We start from the raw sequence: 19,366 nt of genomic DNA on the forward strand, positions 1-19,366 counted from the left end.
TCAAATACAGGGACGTCTGTTAGTGTTATTTATTTTCATCCCTGGAGAGTGTAGGTTCAAATTGTAGATTTAGTTCACTTAATCGGCAGCTGTGAAGCGACTGTCATTTTAATGTTTTTCCACAAGGTGGCGCACGACGGCCAGCCGAAAAGTAAGGCAAGCAGGGCGATGAGAGGGGAGTGAAGTTTGACTTCTGCAACCAGTGAGGCAGAAATCAAAATTAAGTTGGTTTTAAAATTGACAAGTTTTCTGTCTGGTTCCTTAAGATTTATTTATTCAGAGTTGAGTTATTCGTGGCAAATAATATAAAACGCAATATAAGTGTGCTGAAGATAGCAGATTAACCAACTTAAAGGGAGTTAAATAAACTGAATGCAGTCTCTACCAAAGTAACAGAAAATCTACGAAAAGAATGGATAAAACCTTGTCCTCTTTTGGCATTTAAGAGAAAAAAAATTCTCAGAATTTCATGCAAATATAAGTCATTTCAATTAAAACTACGTCACTACACATGATAATGTGTAGGCTGCACTGTTTTTAAATTTAAAGAGACAATGAATACTGAAAAAAATCATTACATTCATAATAAAACAAACACAGAGGCTACAATGGGGTAACACTGAAGAAGGTACTAGGGTCTTTTGTTGTTTCAATAATAATTCTAATCTCTTCCAAAAAAAGTATAGAAAAAAAAAAACCACAACTGATAATGCTAAAAAAAAAAACATGCTAAAAAAACAGGTTGTTTTTTTTTCCTAATATAAAAGTAAGTCACATTTTTTTAAGTTTACACTTGTATAATTCCATAATTTAACCCCAGCAAAAGAAACACATTTTATTGACTCTTTAGAGGATAATCTATTTTTGATGGAGTGTGGAAGTGACTTTGATTTTGATTTAAAATAACGTTGCCAATTAAAAAAAAAAAAAAAGGGTAAGTAAAGCTAATATCTTACTCTGACATTTTTGCGCTCAGAGCAGCAGAAAGTTTGGGGAGTCAAGGGGGGAAAGGTTTGTGTGTAACACACTGCGGAAACAAGCCGTTAAAACACTTTACTTTTAATACTGACACTTGGACTGTAAAGCATGCAACTATGAGATATTACACTATTAAAAAATAAAGTGGAACTGTTTAAGTCTTTATACAAATAGTTTTCTATAATGTTATTGTTAAGTATTTTCAGCGTCTGAAAACTCAGTGCGTTTTTTGCGTGTGTACTTCCGCGTACAATGTTTTTTTCCCACTGACACACGACAACTTTCGAACAGGAAACCTATCAGACGCTTCGACTGTCGTTTTCTCTCTCTTTTCGGTGAGTCTTTCATTTAAACCCTTTGTATGTAGACTTTAATGAAAGCTTGAGCTATCATGGCTCTGTGATGTTGATTTAAAGTCAACGTGGGTATTTATTTCACCGAGAGAAACGCTTTACCCCCCCTTTACCCTCCCCTGTTGTAGCGCGAGCTGCAGACGGTAGAGTCCACATAGAGGAATGCAGAGCTCCACTTTCTGCACACAAACCTCCTCCTCTTTGGATTTAAAGGACATTTTCATTACTTTGCTCAACATTTCGTTTAATTAATTCACAGGACCTGTTGTGACATTTGTTCGGAAACTTTTAGTCTGTCAGAGGCAGATAGGTGTGTGAAACAACTTCAGGTTGCAGAGTTTGACCGTGTGCAGCTTCTGGGAAAGTCATACAGGGTTTTACGACGAGACTAGTTTAGGTCTTCTCCCAAACTGCAAATCACTTTAATATTCTCTTAGGGAGTTACGATGTGTCATTGGTTGTCAGTGGGGAATTTATAGCTGGTGACCTTGTGAAATTTTATTTTCTCCGAGAGTATCCTGACATTTATCAAGAGTTCTATGCTTTGTTTTCTCATAAGGGCAACAGTTTCCCTCATAAACCTGCTTTGTTTTGTCAAAATTTGACTATTCAATAGTTTTACTCAGACTGTGGACATGTATTTACTCCCTTTTCCCTTGATGATGACATAATTCCAGTAGCAAAAGATTTTATCTCAACTTCAGAGGATCATTATCTGTATTCTCAGAGTTGACATAAAAACAGAAAGCTAAAAGCTTAACAAACCTCATTGGACTGTTGCTTTGTTTTCTAAATCAACAAAAGAGACCTCTTTTATAGAGAAATTAAGCTTTGTTACCTTGCGATTCTGAGATAATTTAATATGTCGTGCTGGGAACATTTTTTTTCCTGACATCTTGTTAAAATAAACTTGTAATTATGGCTTAACAGACTGAATACAATGTAAGGATGCACGCCCCTTTAGGGCCTCCGTACATTCGTAACAATAGCTCTCAGCAACGTGATTAGAGATTAAAGTAATCAGGGTCAGATCAAGCTTTTTGTTTTCCTCTGATTTACCCATCAGCATTGTTTTTGAACGGCATGAAAAGAGGCAACAAACATGCAGCACAGATCAGCCCCCTCCACTCCCCCCCTTCTCTTTTCCTATAGGTCCACCGCTCACTCATTTGGTCAGCCTATATAGAGTGGGGGTTTGAGTGCAGACAGAGCTCAGTAATTAGTGTCTGCTGATAATTGATTAGCCCTGATGATATTGCCCTGTGAAACAGAGGACATTGCCTGTGAAGAGTAGGCGAGAGTTTCCTGTACTCAGAGGAGGCTGCACTTACTGTATGTCTACCAGTGTGGCTTTGTTATCACTCTGCAGTCATCAGCAGTGTGGGCTGCCAGTTATTTGTCATGTTTTCATTCATGTCTCCTCAAAGCAACAGCAACGGTTGCACAGCCAGGTTGCCAGTCCAGTTTGTCTAACTTGTGCGTCTGTGACTTTCGCTCCTCTGAGGCTTTTAGTCTGAAAAAGGAGCTCCGTCTGAGCAACCATTTCCTGTTGATTTTAATAACATTTGGGTGTGCTGGTTATTTAACAGTGCTGCGTATGAGCTAGGACATAGCAGGCAGACGTTTTTGGAGACCGTGACGTGTTCCCAGCCAGCCTCTGCACCCCAGAGGCCCCATGTGAAGCAGGCCCTGCCACTTCCTGTTACGCTCTGCTAGAAGAGAGGAGCCCTGCACTTGTCATCTCTCTCTTTCTCCGTCTTTCTCTCTTCACATTTTACAAGTGCAGGCTTGTCTAGAGCCCAAGGGCTACCTTCTCTTCCTTTTAAAGGAATGTTGGCTATTTAATCAGAGTTGCTGTGCCGCTGTCTCCCTCACTGTCTCAGGCTCCCTCAATTGTTACGGGCCTACGTAAAGTCACCCACATGCTGCAGCCTCTCATAGGGACGGGAGACAAACTCTGATGAAGATACAGTGAGACATTACAGTCTCTGTGAGAAAGACTCAACAACTGTGATGACAGGTAATGGCACCCACCTCTGGAACAGCCAGGGGGTGTCCTAAGGGCCTGGAGCTGTGTTGCAGGCAAGCTAATAATTTACTGTAGTCAGGGCTGGACTTCAAAGGGAACACAGGTATTCTTCTCTGGCTGCATTCAGATTGACGCACAGACTGCAGATAATGAGAGACAGAGCTGACTGCAGGGCTCTGCTTCTCTCCACAGGTCAGAAGTGAAATCTACTGATTGCCCCTGAATGAGCTCAGTGGGTGAGGTGGGGTGAAGATATGAAAGTGTATGTGTGTGTGTGTGTGTGCATGAGTGCATGTCAAATGAAAAGGAAGATGGTTATGTTGCACTGTGTGCTTGGCACAACCAATGACCTCTGACAGTTGAAATAGACGTTCAAGCAGATTCTAGATCAGTAATTCATAGAAACTGTTTGAAGTGTTTCCTGATCTATCTATCTATCTATCTATCTATCTATCTATCTATCTATCTATCTATCTATCTATCTATCTATCTATCTATCTATCTATCTATCTATCTATCTATCTATCTATCTATCTATTTTTTTCTCTTGTCCTCTAATTCTTTCAGGTAGTTTAGTGTGCTGGAGGTGTAGGCAGAAGGACCTTCCATTGATTGTAACTGCATTAATAACTGGAGCAGCCCCAATCAGACATAAAAGCTAGTCCACATTAGGATCCTCAAGTGCTTCTTTAAGACAATAATCTAAAGTCAGCTACATATAGCAATAATCTAATGCTACAATAGACAGCACAGAATCTAAATAACCATCATAAACAGAGAATTCAGGGTTCTTGACCTCTGGTTGGTTGCAGAGTTCTGGGCCTGTATGCATGTCCAGTTGGTAGCGATGAAAGCAGACTGTTTGAACCAAATGTGAAAAAAAAAAAATTAGTGTTATGCATGAGCCAGCTCAACACACTGACAGAGCATTGCACTTAATGGGGGTAGACCCCAACATTAAAGGCGCTCATGGCAGGATCACCGCACCTGTTAGGTTGCTTTAAAGGTGGTGTATGTTGTGCACATGCGTTACTGTTAAAGAGGAAATATGGGTCTGATTGTTTAAGTTCATTGATACAGTTTTAGTATATTTTTCATCAGACCCTCTACCAGGTAAATACTAACCCTGTAGGTCCACATAGCCCTGTTCCACCACAGAAACGGGCCATGTACCTCCTCCAAAATGTAACTCTGTTAAAATGACACAGACTGCAAACCCTATGATTGGTCAACTGGGCTGCCTCTCACTTCCAATATTTACAAGATTTTTTGATTTGCCGAACATCGACGGTACATTCCACCTCATCTGACGTAAAGTTGTAGAATAAAGAATAGAAACATTTTCTGCTCCAACCTAAGAAAATACAGCTGGCATCACACCGTTGTTTCCTGTGGATGCAGGTGGAGCTGGAACAAGTGACCCGAAGGTCAATGCAGGGTCAGTGCAGAATTATAAAAGAGGCTTAACCCAAGCAGTTAAATCTTGTGCACCATGTCCACAGGCTATGGTCCTTAAGGTGGGCATATCGGCCCCACTCTCTCAGCAGTTTCCTGCTCTATCAACAGTTCTTCACTCTCAGTAAAGGTACCAAAAATAATCTAGAGAAATCCACCATCTATGGGCTCCATAACTGCACTTGGTGTTAGACAAAACCATGTTTTCCAAAGTCTCTGGTTAAAACACTGTGTTAAAGCCCAAACAGAAATAACACTGATGACATCATCAGTTTTTTTTCCTCAGGCTTTTGAAAGTTTAGGTCAGGTGGAAAGAAGACTTTACAGAAGAGACACACTTCCATTGAGGAGTAAACTGACCTTGGAGGTTTGAGTTTTGGAACACCCTTCATGTGAATGACACATAATAGTTTTATGACTGTAAGGTTGGATAACATTTCAATCTTATTGATTTTGATCGATTCCACTTCCAATATTTATGTATTTTTGTATCTTTATTCATTTCTAACAAGCATATTTGTGGAATTGACTTGTTTACTTCAGTATAAATGATAACAAGCTCAACTGGGTGTGCCAACACGTTGCTAAAGCTGCGTGCGCTAGCTGTGACCTGGGTGTTCAGTGAACAGGAGACCGCAGCTTATCAAATACACACCATGTTGAAGTAAATGCTTTGTCATATTGAAGTGGATGTGCTTCCTGTTTTACACTTTGATGTCTCATCATCACTTTAAATGAAGCTTTATCGAACTTTAGTCAACTTGCAGTAGCCCTTTAAGATCCTCTTCTCACCACTTTGTTGACTTTTTGTGTCCCAAATTATGTAATGTTGCACAGGCACAGCAAGTCCCGGCAGATAAGAACAGCTTCTGTGGACTGCAAAAATTCCCACTGAGGTTAAATCCTGAATGATTGATGTTACTGATTGGACGAAGAAGTGGAAGCAATCCAGCTCTCATCCAATCCAAGAATATCAGAAATTTGAAACAGGCTCCAAGTTGGAGCAGGTTCTAGATACCCGGGCCTACAGGGCAGCTCTTCTGGCCTGTTAGAATAACACAACAGTCGAATGAAGATGACACGCGGGTTGTTGTTGTCATGACGTATTATCAGACTATGAAGCTGAAACATTAAGTCTCTGCACGCGAGCAGCTCAGTGTGTTCCTCTGCTTCTCTCTGTCGTCTCTCTGTAGTCGTTCAGGAGCACTTCAGCCAGAGCAGACCAGACTCCCTGCTCAGTGTGTGTCATCAAACCGTCAGCATGTGTGAGACATGTGAGTCATGTGTGCACAGCTTGGATAAATTCTACAACTGGATGACCCTTTGAAAGGCCAAAACAAATGCAGCCAATCTCAGTGTGAGTGTTTACGTGCCCTCACACTTGATGATAAGAGCATTTTGTACAGACAGTGTTCTCTTTGGAGCAGCACTTTGTTCCTCACACTCTGAAAGAAGGTAGAAAATGGAAAGGGTTATATCCGTCTGTTGGAGTGTGAGTCAGAGAGATGCCTGGAAAGCTGATGTGACAGAGAGTGTTTGAGTGAGTGAGTGAGGGAGGAAACAGAGAATGAGCTCTTTCATTTGAGGGTCAGGCTGGAAAAAGCAGAGACTGGACTTCGTAGATGATGTTTACTCTGGAGGAGTGAGAGATGGGGGGTATGGAGGGGTGAAAGGTCCTCCAGTCTGAGAGAGGTTGTGTAGACAATTAAACGACTGTTTGTTAGCACTCCGGCCTTAAAGCATCAGAGAATCTTGTATTTGTTATATTGTTATAAATGTCGCAATCCTATGAGAATGACACTTAAAATTGATGAATCAGAATATCCATTTACATTTTGAGGCTCCATCGTTTTGATGTAATACCACCACATGCATAAATTTTGAACGTAATTTTCCCATGATTTGACTCAGCTGTCATGGTTTGCACAGTTGGTGCTTTATTTGTCACAACAATCAGGATTTGCCGTACTGCAAAGCCTTCTCCTATATGTGTTTTTAGACAATTACAGTTAAAGATGGGTACCGAATAGGGCTGAACAATTTGGGAAAATAATCTAATTGCGATTATCCTGGACCAATATTGCGATTGCGATTCAGCATGCAATTTTCAGGGGGGATGTGTGTCTTCTACATTATTCACTTAACACAAGCAATACAACATTCTGTAGTATGACCAACACAACAAAGGATACTGTCAACATATAAACAAGTCTTTCCTGTAGGCAAGGCCTACATGTTATGATGAAATGGGATGAATTGATATGAATAACGTATCTTTAACTTTACAATCACATTAGAATATTGACTGATTGATTTATCTACAAGCCTTGTAGACTTGTAATGAAATGATCATTAATTTCCTTAAATAAAATCAGAAAAAGAAACAAAGTTCTGCATTACAAGAGGCCAGGTATGAACAATAATATGAAAAATCAATAGGAATCTTCTCTTCTATGAATCTCACACTAAATAAAGTGAAGAACTGTGAATAAAAATAAAGTTTTGGCTCAACCACTGTATACTTGTGGAATGCACTTTTTAAATACACTTTAAAAGTTTTCTTTTCTTTTTTTTTTAATTTAAATTGCAACCTTTGCGATTTGAAAATAGCATTGTATTACATTACGATGTAGATTTAAATTTGATTAATAGTTCAGCCCTACTACCGAATTAGGTATTTTTTATAGGTACAGACCAAATTTTGTCATAAGTACTGAGTACCGATTCGTATAAAATCAAAAGGTACCATGTTTAGGTACCCAAATGCATCCTTGTGACTGCGAGGGAGTGGAAGAGTAGGCGATTTTGCCGTGCTGGACATGAACATAGCATTGCAAGGTTATATAATGAAGAATAAATATGTTAAATTAAAAAACTGTATACCTTATTACTGAACAAATTGGTATTTTTTACCACATTAACACAAAAAAGTACCGAAAATTGGTACCGTTGAGTTTCAGTACCAATTGCCGGGTACCGTTGAGTTTCGGTACCATATCGTTTCAAATGTGAAAGGTACCCATTACTAATTACAGTACTTACATCTCTTAAGGGGGTGTTAGGCTTTCCCATATTTATAACATGGATATAAATTAACAATTTAGAATGTCCAAACTAAACAAATGCAAACTTTCAAGCTGCTGTATTTTCAAATGTTACAGAAATCACAGAATCTGTTAGTAAATGTCTCGAAACAGGCTGTTATAAAAAAAAATAGGTGAACTTAATGAGATCTTCATGAGACTCGCTGAAATGATGAGATCATCGCATAGGTATCTCCTACTGGTTCATGACACACCGGAGAGGGGGCCTCAAACACCAAGGTTTACTCCTGACAGGCCTCCAGAGGGCTGGCCAATCAGAGAAAAGGTGAGACCTGTGGAGCAGGGAACCTTAAAGAGACAGCGTCTTAAAAGAAGTGTTTCCGACAGAGGCTGAAATAAGAGTTTTCTTAAACACCACTTTAAGAAAAATAGTTTTTCTTGAGCTGTAAATCAAGCAAAGCTACAACAGGGATACCAGAGGGACTGTATAAAGATTAAAAAAAGAACGATACCCCATCTTTAAGAGGAACTTTTACTCTAGCATCTGAAAATAGTTTAAGTATCCCCAGACCAGAGCTTTTTTTTGTGTGTCAAATCAGAGTTGACGCTATTATTTCTTTGAGAACATTGATTTGATTTTGAGTTTAATGAGAATTATCAGTTTAGAGAAATATCTGATTGATACTGAACTGTCATTTTATTCAAAGACCTGACCTAAGATACAGAAGAATGTTGCATTTCTAGATTGCACGCTATTGAGACACTAAAGTGTTCATGTGTGAGAGTGCAGAAGCACTTTAAGCCTCCAATGTAGCTATGTAGATGTTGATCTGCAAAAATATTCAGTCAGGGGATTTTAGTTGCTTCCGTGTTGGATGGTGATGTAAACACAGCAGCAAAACACGAACAACGAAACAAACCACAGAATCATTGAGGACTGCCTTTCGTCCCCAAATCAGAAGTTTCTTTCTGGCCTGGGCAATTACTGCTCCAATCACACTCATAGAGAAACGCTCCAGCCACACACACACACACACACACGCACACACACACACACACATGGAAGCAGTTAGGCCAAGCTGGAGGTTCACTGTGAGCTGCCAATCCATGCCAGTCGATTGGCCCCGGCCTATCAAATGTTTCCATGAAGCAATGACCTCTATATGGGGACAGGCGGAGGGAGGGGGATGGGTTGGTTGGGTGGGGGTGCAGTATGTTGGAGCAGGAAAGCGAAGTGTACTTTGGCTCCAAGGAGAGACGAGGAAAACCGAAGAGGAGGTGTGTTGGGCCTCGGTGAATGTGCGTGTAGAAGGGAGTTGCTTGTTACTCGTGGTACCTTGTTCAACATCATCAAAATGCTGGGAGGTCTTGCTCTGACTTTTTGAGGGGTGAGGGGGTTCAGCATCATTAAAAACCTCTCAGAGCGATGTCTACACAACTGAAATCATATGTAGAGAAGGTCAGTGATTCTCTGCAGTGATCGTGTCCAAATAAACGCAGAAAGGTCATTGCTGTAAAACTCTTAGAGGAGATGTGCTGCGAAGAGTCTTTTTGAAACGTGAGGCATTCACTGATCCGATTCCTTTGTGGTAAGAGCTGTTGAAGGGGGAACAACATGTAAGGTAGGATCCTCTCAAGCAATAAAAAGACCTGCCTGTGCTTTCCCCCCGCGCTGTTGGACATAATCTTATTTTAGCCACTACGTAATGGTTGTTAAATTACATAATTTGCCCTTGTCTGCCGGCCATGAATGCACTGGCTGTCTGGAGGCGATCACACAAGGGACGGTTTTATTTAAAGCCAAGGTGGTGGAGAAGAAGGAGGGACGGGAGAAATACAAACAGAGAAAGGGTAATGAAGCAGAGGATGCAGGATGAAAAAAGAGATTGTTGAAAAAAAAGGATGTGGCCATCAAAGACAGGAGGTTGGAACCATGTGAGCTCGTTTCTGCACTGCACAGGAGTTTCTGCTTGTCTCACTCATACGCTGATGTCACTTCCCCTGCGCACACTCTTCTCTGTTATCTTCTGTATCTCTGCTATTTGCTCACTGTCCCTACAGTGACAAGATACCTGAGCTAACTTTGCCCTCAGAAATGTTCAGACCACTGTAGCTACCCCTTACTGAACATTTAGTCAAGTGTTTATCTTGAAATATCTTATCTGAGCGAATTAAAAAGCAGTGTGTCTTTAATCAAGGAAGTTTGTGGAATAATTTAAGATGCTAGTGTTCTCTGTTGGGATAATTTCTTCAAAAGTCAAACATTTTAGAGGTTATTTTTCACTTTCAAGACATTTGGCAGGTTGAAATTTCTAGCATGCTCAGAATCAGAGTGCCAAGGTTAAGATGTCTTACCTTTAACTTTTTCGTTAAACCTCTGTGTCTCTTTAGGTTTTCCCTCTTCTCTGGCTTTACGTAAAATCTTTAAATCCAATTCTTTATAAACCTGAGCACCTCATCTTTGTCCTTTCCTCCTGTACACAGGAAAAAATTACACCCCCTTTTACCCACAAACTCCTGCCACTTTATTAGTAATTTCATGACTTTGAAGTCACAACATTTTCTAGACCTTGTTCTACACAATGCGAGATGATCTCTAAAGGACATGGTCTCACAACTTTGTACCCTCATTTGGTTTAGGTAGGGGTGGTGGAGCAGGGTGGGATGGAGTGGGTGAAGACAGTAGAAAGTAATAGTGTTAAGTTTTTAAATCAGACATATTTATCCCAACTTACTTCCTATTCTTAGATAAGATAACCAGTGGTGTTTCCTGGAAAAATCTGACCAGCCAACCCCAAATCCTTCGCATTTGCCTTGTCAGAAGCTGTACTAAGCTAAGCTAGATAAACAACATGAGCCATGTTGTTGTTTGTTTTAATGTAAAACATTTCCTATTGTTAAATCTTTAAACAATAGCTTTAACCAAGCTTTTGTTTAGTCTTAAATTCTAAGCTAAGAAGATTTTAATGTTGCAAGTGTTAAAGTACAATTAGAAACTACACAGGAATAAACTATTCATTTAGATACTTTCATTTGTTTCGTGAAAGAATAAATAGTTTAGTAAAAATGCTGTTTATTACGTCTGGCAACAGACTTCATGCTACCCCTGCAAAAGACAGTGCCCCAGTTAAGTCCGTGTTGTGCTTTCTGCGCAAACATGACGCACGGATACGAGACGCGTAGAACTTGTGGGGCTTCTATGCTTTTCAACACACTGCGCGGCGTCCATTGGTGTCCATTCCCAAACTGCAGGGGGGCGGTGTATCACAAACGTAAATCTACAAGAGTCAAAGAAGTTTGCCTTAGTTTACAACATGACATATCTGTCCTGGAGATTTTTCCAGGTTCTTTTGACCGATTTCTCTTTTCTGCTGAAGAGTCACACAGATACCTGTAGTTCTGCATTTCAACCACCTGGAGATCCCATTCTTCTGCCATTTTGTCCGCTTGCCTCCGTCCGGCAGGTTAAGAATTTTTGAGTGTCCATGGAGTGGAAATTCTTGGCATGACAGGGACCGCACAAGGGGACAAAGGTGCAAAAATGACGTAATTTGTCTGCACCAAGCCACTCGGACCCAGCAGACACGTCAAGCATAAATCAGCCTTTATAGTCATCGCTTTCTGACTCCCCCAATTAAGAAAACAATAAGCCAAAGTCAGAAATGAGCAACATTTCTTCTAGATGGCCCACCGAGGGATCAGAGTCCATGGGTAAAGAAATCAAACTGGTTTGACGAGTGACTAACGCTAGCAGAGCTAGCACCACCACTTCTGTACTCCGTACAAATTGATGCTACTTCACATGCATTGCTCCTGTTTTAAGACAGTGAAAATCAACCCAGTGAAACAAAGCTTAGTAATGCTTTGGCAGTGGTCAAAAAACAGGGCTACAGCCCCAGCTGAGGCTGAGTTACAGCTAAGGCACAATTTATGAAGTTGGACTATCAAGATGCATGTAAACATATTAGTCAGACCAAGAACAGACTGAGAATAGCTCAATCGACATAGGACTACAGTTGGATTTGGAAAGACTCAGCAGGTCTAGGAATGCCTCAGTGTTCAGCAAGAGCAAATTTCACCTGGAAGAGGAAGTTGATGACTATAATACATAGGGCTCCACCAGAACAAGCAAGCGCCATGAACATATATACATAAAAACATTAAGAGTTGCATCCATGTCAGCCATTCTCGTTAGAATGTTGCTTCCTTTTCGGATGAAACAAAACTAGTTTTATGATCAAGGTATGACCTTACTTTGACTTCTGTGTGTAGGCGAATGTACTGATTGTCTGATAAATTCAAATCAGTTAAACCCTTGTGTTGGTAAATGTTAGTAAATAAGTTTAGGATGAAAACTCATTCAGTGAAAGCTGGAAGCATTGCTTTAGCTGATTTCTTCTACGAGGCAGCCTCATAATTAACTCGTCTACAACATCTTTCTCAACGAGTATGAGAGGAGAATTTAATGAAATAATTCCCCTTATGGTTGTGAAACTGCACAAATGTCCAAGCTGTGTTGTTCAAACTCACAGTTCACTCTACAGCCAAAACTATTAAGTCAATGTTTGAACCTTTAAGGTGTGTGTCATAGCTTGAACACAGTTTCTGGATGCTTCCATGCTACTCAGACTTTCCAGACTTTCTCACACATACGTTTCCATCGCCTGTTTTCTCTTTTTTTCCACCCGCTATTACTGCCTTGTTCTTTGTTTCCTACAGCACCATGTCCCCTCTTTTAATTTCTACTCCATGCTCCCTCACCTCCTCCTTTCTCCACCCTGGCTCCTCCTCACTAGGCCCCTTGCTTTTTCTTCTCTCTGTTTGGTCTGTAGCAGTCATACAGGCTAATGGTTGTAACCACAGTCGTGTTAACCAGGCATCAGAAGTGCTAGAAGTTTATTAGCACATGAAAATGAAAGCAATAATGCAGCAAAAATAAATTGTGTGTTGTGTTGAAACATCTGTTCAGACTCCAGGTTTTTGCATCTTTTTCAGTGAGCTCTGTTTTCTTGGGCAGTCTTTTCCTGTGCAGCCTCTTTCACACACACTCTGGGTTCCTCATTTGTTCATCACGGCATGTTCTTCGTGCCCTGTACTTCCTTATTTGGCTCCCATGTGAACTTGAGCTGCACAGGGGTTTCTTTGATGCACTTTTATTTTTTCAGCATTTCCTCATTCTCTCCCTGTTTCTAGCGTTCTTTCTGTCTCACGTTCTCTTTCTCCCCTCTTTTCATCTGATAGCTCATATATGAAATGGCTCTGATAGCTTCCTGAGGAAATTACACCCACTTCCTGTCTATGTGCCTCCCCATTTGCCACCTTCCACTCCCCCCCTTTCTTTTTCTTCTCCTGTGCTCGGGGGCCTCAGGGATCTGCTGCTGGAGGAGCAGCAGTGCTGGTAGGAATCCCCTCGTCACTGCTAATGAGGCTGGGGTCTGATGAGAGAGCCTGATAAACAGCAGTACAAACACAGCAAGCCAGAGCCATTAGCTGTCTATTTTTGGACAGTGCCCTCATAGAGTATGGAGGACAGGACACAGCCCATTGTGACCAAGTGTAAGAAGAGAACATTGACCTGTGTTTATACAATGGAAACTGGGGCCAGGTGCTGGTACTCACTTTGGGAGAATGGAGCTTTGATTTTGGTGTTTTTAGAGCAGGAAGAACTAAAGTTACGGAGTTTAGCCTGATGTCAGGCTGTTGCAAAAAGTAGATGATGGTGAAGGTGTTCTTATCTGACTGTTCATATCTATTTTCAATATTGCACCAACATTTATACAGGAAGAAGCTTTTAGGGGCCTTTTACACGACAACGGTTTTAGGGTGAAACATAAAAGTATTGTTGCGTTCCGGCAACATTTTTACATGGAAACAGCGTTTTTTTCTGGAGTGTCCGTTTGAGGCTGGCTCGGGAGGTAGCGCAAGTCACATAACAGACGGGTGACGCCGGCGAGACTATGTCCATGTTTTATACTGTCTATGGTTGCACCACTTCTGCACTTAACATTTGGCACTAGATGATCGGCCCAACTCTACTTTGGTGGTGATCTACCAAAAACTTCTTCTGGACAAGACAAGTATAGCGCCAACTATAAGCCTGGCATGCTTGTTACGACGCTGGGCTTTGTCCCGCCCTCAGACGCTGAGCGTCTCTGGGGTCTATGAGGCAGTGGGCTGGCCTGGACGCTGGGCTTCTGCATGATGATTGGATGATGTAAAATGAGCCAGCCAGTGATCTTGAAGTATAACCCTACACTGGAGCATCTTCTGTCGAGAGGAGCTTCTCCAGTTGTAAGTGGCTCAAGTCTTACACCCGCAACACAATGGGCCAAGGTTGTTTAAGCAGTCTAGCTCTGCTGGCCATTGAGAGAACACTGGTAAAAACACCCGGTTAGTACGACAGGGTCACAGATCATTTTCTTGAGAAGGAACGGAGGGTAGAATTTACGTTTAAATAAATAAATAAATTTATGATGTAGGCTGGAAAAAAAAAGCTGCCCCTCCTTGATTGACCAGCAACTGCCACTGGTATACAGTATCCCTTACATAGATTATAGATCATTGTCATTATTGCTATCATGACAAAAGTGTTTTTCCCAAACAGGTTCTGCATCAGCACTGTTACAAAGCTCGATCATCAATTTATCTTTGTACTTTTGCACTGAACCAAACAGTGCTGTCACATTTCTGTTTGTGTGATTTTAAACAGCAGTGAGGTGTGATATATAACCATAATGTGAGCTCTGCATGTACACATACTGCTGTTCTGTCTAGCCCTTTTTTTTTAATCTGTGTTTCTGTCTCAGCTGTGACTCTACTTCAGTGATGAAACGACTTTGCTCCACCATCCCGCCTCCTTATCTCTAAGGCCAGGCATACACTGTGCAATTTTACACACACTGCGGAGGAATAAACTCACACTGTGTGAGGAGCTTGTACGGTTGCCAGTCAGACTTTGGTGTTCATGCTGTTAGCATTAAATGAACCGAGCAGCTTCGACAATTATGTCTTCACCATTCTTCAAGTTAGTTTTAAAAAAGGTCCAGCATTTTGGCTCTTTCCAACACAAATTTCACTTATATTCAAATCAGCGTGTGTGTTAGTGTTTGTGTGTGCGAGAGTGTGAGTGGATGTGGGTATCTAACTGTGTCCATGTGAGGTATCAACACTGAGCTGCACTCAGGCTTTTACTTTCTGCTCATTCTGGTGAGTCCAGCTCAGATCATGTGATCATGTAAGAGTCTTATTGTGAAGAAACTCGCTCGATTAAATTTAACTCTCTTGGTTTGGTGTTTGATGTAAGTGTGTGAAAGTTTATTACCTCAGATGCACGGCTCCTTTTCTTGGCATCTGGCTTAGTTTAGGAATTATTTTATGAGTTAGGGTAATGCTTGATTGAGATCTTCAACTGTGGGGTCAAAGGTTGTGTTTTTGAGGTTATTTAGAAGACATAGAAATGCAGAAGGTGTGTAAGGAAAGGTTATCCAATGCTCCCAAATCCACTTGATGACACTCTGTTCTGTGGTTGATGCTGAAAATAAAAACATCAGCAATCTCAACAATTCATGGTGATCACCTGCATGACTGAGCACTGGATTATATAACACTGTCTGAGTCTAGCTCCTCATAACTGATCCCCCTCCCTCCTGACAGTCACCATTTAACAGGTGCGGGACCCTCCGGTCGCAATATGGACTCTGAAGATGCCCACTTCGGGGTGAGGTCACAGCTTGACTCCTCCTCTGAGGGGGTTAACAACGGGGTTTGCATAAGATCTGATGTAACAGTGACTCAGATATTATTAGGCTGCAGAGTAACCTCTGAGTGACCTGGTGGAAATATGAAATGCTGAACTGTGCTGCTTCCTTTCCTCAATGTTCTAGAGATCTAATGAAACAGGTGCTTTATTTTCTTTTGCTTGTACGCAGAATTAAATCTCCTCCTGGTCTGCCCTGAGGTGGGGAGGAATGCTGCTGTAAAGGACCAGTTGTCATACAACACACACACACACACACAGACAATCACATAGGAATGGCCCCCTCCCTAATACGTGCTCAGTCTTACAGTCTTACAGTCTTAACTCACACACACACACTCATACAAAGGCACGTACGCTTGATGGCTATCATCGGATTGATGCCACCTGACACTTAGTTAGTGCAGGAATGTGATGAAAGGGGGCAGAGGAGTGCAGTGGCTAACTCTCAGGAGCTGATCTCTGACATTTTTGGGATGTTACGTCAGAATTCTTATTGTAGTTTGTTTCCTCTCACCCTCAGCCAAATCTATAGTGACCCTCACAGATTGGAGCGTATGCCAGGCTATCACAACCCAATGGAGAGAAAAGGAGGAGGGTCAAGTTTCTGCTGAAACTCACAGACTGTCTCCATCTGTTGTCTGAACTGTGCCATATGCTGGAATGCACCACCTGGCTCCTCCTGCCCCTCCACGATCTCTTTAAATGTGGAGCAGAGTTGACCTTCCCCACTTCCCTCCTATAAGTAGCAGCAATTAGCTTCCCCCCTGACTGCTCCAGTTTATGTCTCGGAGTACAAACATGGATTACAGTGACTCAGATATCCACAGAGACACAATAACAAGGGATCGGCTTCTGCATCTCCTGTAATGAGGAAGCTGAAGTGCTGCCATCATTATTGTAACATCAGTAGCCGCAGTGCTGGAGGAGTCAGGGATTTAAAAAGCATCCATCATTTTTTAATGAAGTTAACTCAGACAAGGGATCACTGTCAGTGCTCCTGCGTTAGCGCTGCAACTATTAATTGATGCATTAATTGAAAAACACTTTTCTTCACATATTTTTCACACACAAGTTTGACATCTCATTCCTAGTTCACTGAATATCTGATGGTTTTAGACTATCAGCTATACAAAACAAGACATTTGATGCCCAACAACCATTTTGAAAAGTATTTTTCTGTTTTCCGGTTTTCCCCACTCTACTTCAGAAAATGCTCTGTAAATCAGCTGATTGCATAAATATTAATAATTGATAACCCTAGTCTCTTAATGTAGATCTGGTACATGGTTAATGGACACCACTCAACGATAGACGATAGAAGAAAACCATGCATGAAGGAAACATGCAGGGCAGGGTACTGATATAGTTATAAAAAGATAATTATGCACAGCTTATTGATTGAACTAGTCTTGTACAAAATGTGTTAACTCTTTGCAGCTCCTCATTTCCGACTCTTAGTCATCTAAGTACACACCTGTCATCAGGACTTTATCTTATCTCTTGTATCTCAAGCTGTAACAGCGCAGCATTTCATCTTTCCACCAACAAAAGGCTTGTTCTGCTTTTGCAGGATTGTTGTTGTTGTTGCTGTCATGGTGACAACTTTTTCAGTGTCTGGGGAAGGTGTTGGTGGTTTTTATTTTGCAAGATCTCTGTGGTTGTGTGTATTTATGTGTGAGTCTCTCTGTTTGACTAACCCCTCCTACACGTGTTGCTCCAGCAGTGGCCTTTCCCAGCCCACAGCCTGCTGAATACGACCATGAATGAACAGTCTCTCTTTTTCTCTCAGTGTATATATCTCTGTAACACACTCGCTCTGTGTCTCTTTGTCCCTCTGATTCACAGCTCTGTTCTCTCTCTGTGTCTCTTTACAAGAACTCACCTTGACCTCAGAGCATTTTTCAGCTCCGCCACTGTACACACTCACACACAAACTCACACACTGTGTTCAGGCCATTCAGTGAATAGTGGTTGTCTGCACAGACATATTTCCTTTAAACTGACCACCAAGTGATTTTTCAGTTCCTGTAAAATAAAACTCAGACTGCATAACCACATATTCACCGGTATTATTAGACAGTTCTGTTAACACGCCACTCGTCTTATTTAATTCTGTAAGATTCTGTGATTTGAAAAAGAACTGTTACAGTTGTTCAGCATTAAGATTTACCCATGTTTATCTCCAAGAAATGGTAACAAAAAAAGTTTTAAATAACAGAAAAAATAGATTGTATGGCAACAAATCCAAAAGTTGTCTGTCTTTTAAATTGTTTTAATAAAAAATGATCCAAGGTGACTCGTTAAACTAGTCAGTAATGAAAGACAACATTTAAATTCAGACCAACAGGCTCGTTTTGAGCTTGAATGAAGTCAACATTGAGCACAAGTTATCAACACAGCTGAACCATGTGATAACAGAGTCTGTAGGTAAACAGTGGGTTCACAGAGTGCTGCTAATGTTTGCAGCTTTAAGCTCTTCTTTCAAGTTAACATTTTCCATATGCCTGTGTAAGTTAGGAATTACTCCGGACCAGTCGTCATATGCCTATTTATCCCAAAACACAACTTTACTTACTCTTCATTATCTGGTTCAGTATAGATCATAGTGTACAGTCGGTATTGTGTCATAGTTAGGGGCAGGGTGTTTGGCAGGAGGAAAACAGTCCTTTTTTCCCATCTGCACTTACGCAAACTCAGAGATTATGACTTGAAGAAGAGCTGTATCCTTCACTGAGTCATTGCTGGCAATTTATCCATCTATTTTTTTTATTGATTTTGCAAATATAAAAAATGATACATGAAACGACTTATACTGACTGGGACAATAACAAAACTAAACGAAACAACAAACTGTAACTTTAGGAGATTCACAAGAGGCGCCAAAGAAACCCATAAGGGCTTGTTGAGTGGCTCTCCTTGAATTGGGAGGAAGTGATTGAAAAAGAATGAGATGTTGCAAAACTAAAACAAATAGGATCAAGTTGTTGCCTTTAAAAAAAGACTACTGGATGAATTATCCCACTTACAAAATGTAATGTCTGTAAAACTTAATGGACAAGCATGGCTTAATGGATTTCATCCACTTTATGGCTACTATTGTCAACAATGATCTTTGTTACACAAAAATTCAAACAAGCAGCATCAATTAGAGTGGTCAGTATTTCTCTTACATTATATGTCTTGAATTTTGCCCTGGAAAAACTGTGCACTCTTTGGATAAGGTAAATATAACGTTAAAGTTACCTCAGGGCCGACTACAGACATACAGATGTACGGATTTTGGATTCAACAGGTGACCAAACTTCTCCTCCTGTTTGATGGCATAGCCTTGCTGTTCTCTTCTTGGCTCCTACCGTTTTTGTAACAAATGAAATTTCAAATCCCATTTTATTAGTTCATTTATTGTGTAGAAGGACGCACAGCCACTTTCAGTACTTTAGATAGTGGTTTGTTTTCCTGCCCAGCCCACACTGGAAGTAATGTTTTGTGGACTGCTGACTGTCCCTACACTGCCTGAGCTAATTTAATGTAGCTTAGCATTTAAATTTCATGGTTGTAGCCATAACTTGTTTATGATTTGTTTAACCAACAAGTAGTTCTGTAGGTAACTAGAGAAGGAGACAGTGTTAAATCATTTAATGGAATTAACCCACCCGCTCCTGTCTCCTGTGTAACATATAAATATTGATTTAGACCTAACAGAATGAAAACCATCAGTAAAATAAAATATGTAATCCTTTTTTGTATT

The 19,366-nt window shown here is 40.8% G+C and overlaps 1 protein-coding gene across 3 annotated transcripts in view; it reads left to right on the forward strand.

Annotated features, from left to right (window-relative positions):
• Window positions 1-1,237: 1,237 nt before the first annotated feature.
• Window positions 1,238-19,366, forward strand: part of arhgef1 (Rho guanine nucleotide exchange factor (GEF) 1) — a 44,839-nt gene continuing 26,710 nt past the window's right edge. For 2 of the 3 annotated variants that reach the window (XM_074682810.1, XM_074682812.1), the window contains exon 1: window positions 1,245-1,313. The gene's annotated coding sequence lies outside the window, so the exon portion shown is untranslated. Of the gene's footprint in view, window positions 1,314-19,366 lie in introns of all 3 variants that reach the window. The other variant, XM_074682811.1, reaches the window with a different exon arrangement.

This window comes from Halichoeres trimaculatus, unplaced genomic scaffold, assembly GCF_033239565.1.
Source record: "Halichoeres trimaculatus isolate MK-OKI-2021-1 unplaced genomic scaffold, fHalTri1.1 fHalTri1_scaffold_12, whole genome shotgun sequence".
NCBI lineage: Eukaryota > Metazoa > Chordata > Actinopteri > Labriformes > Labridae > Halichoeres > Halichoeres trimaculatus.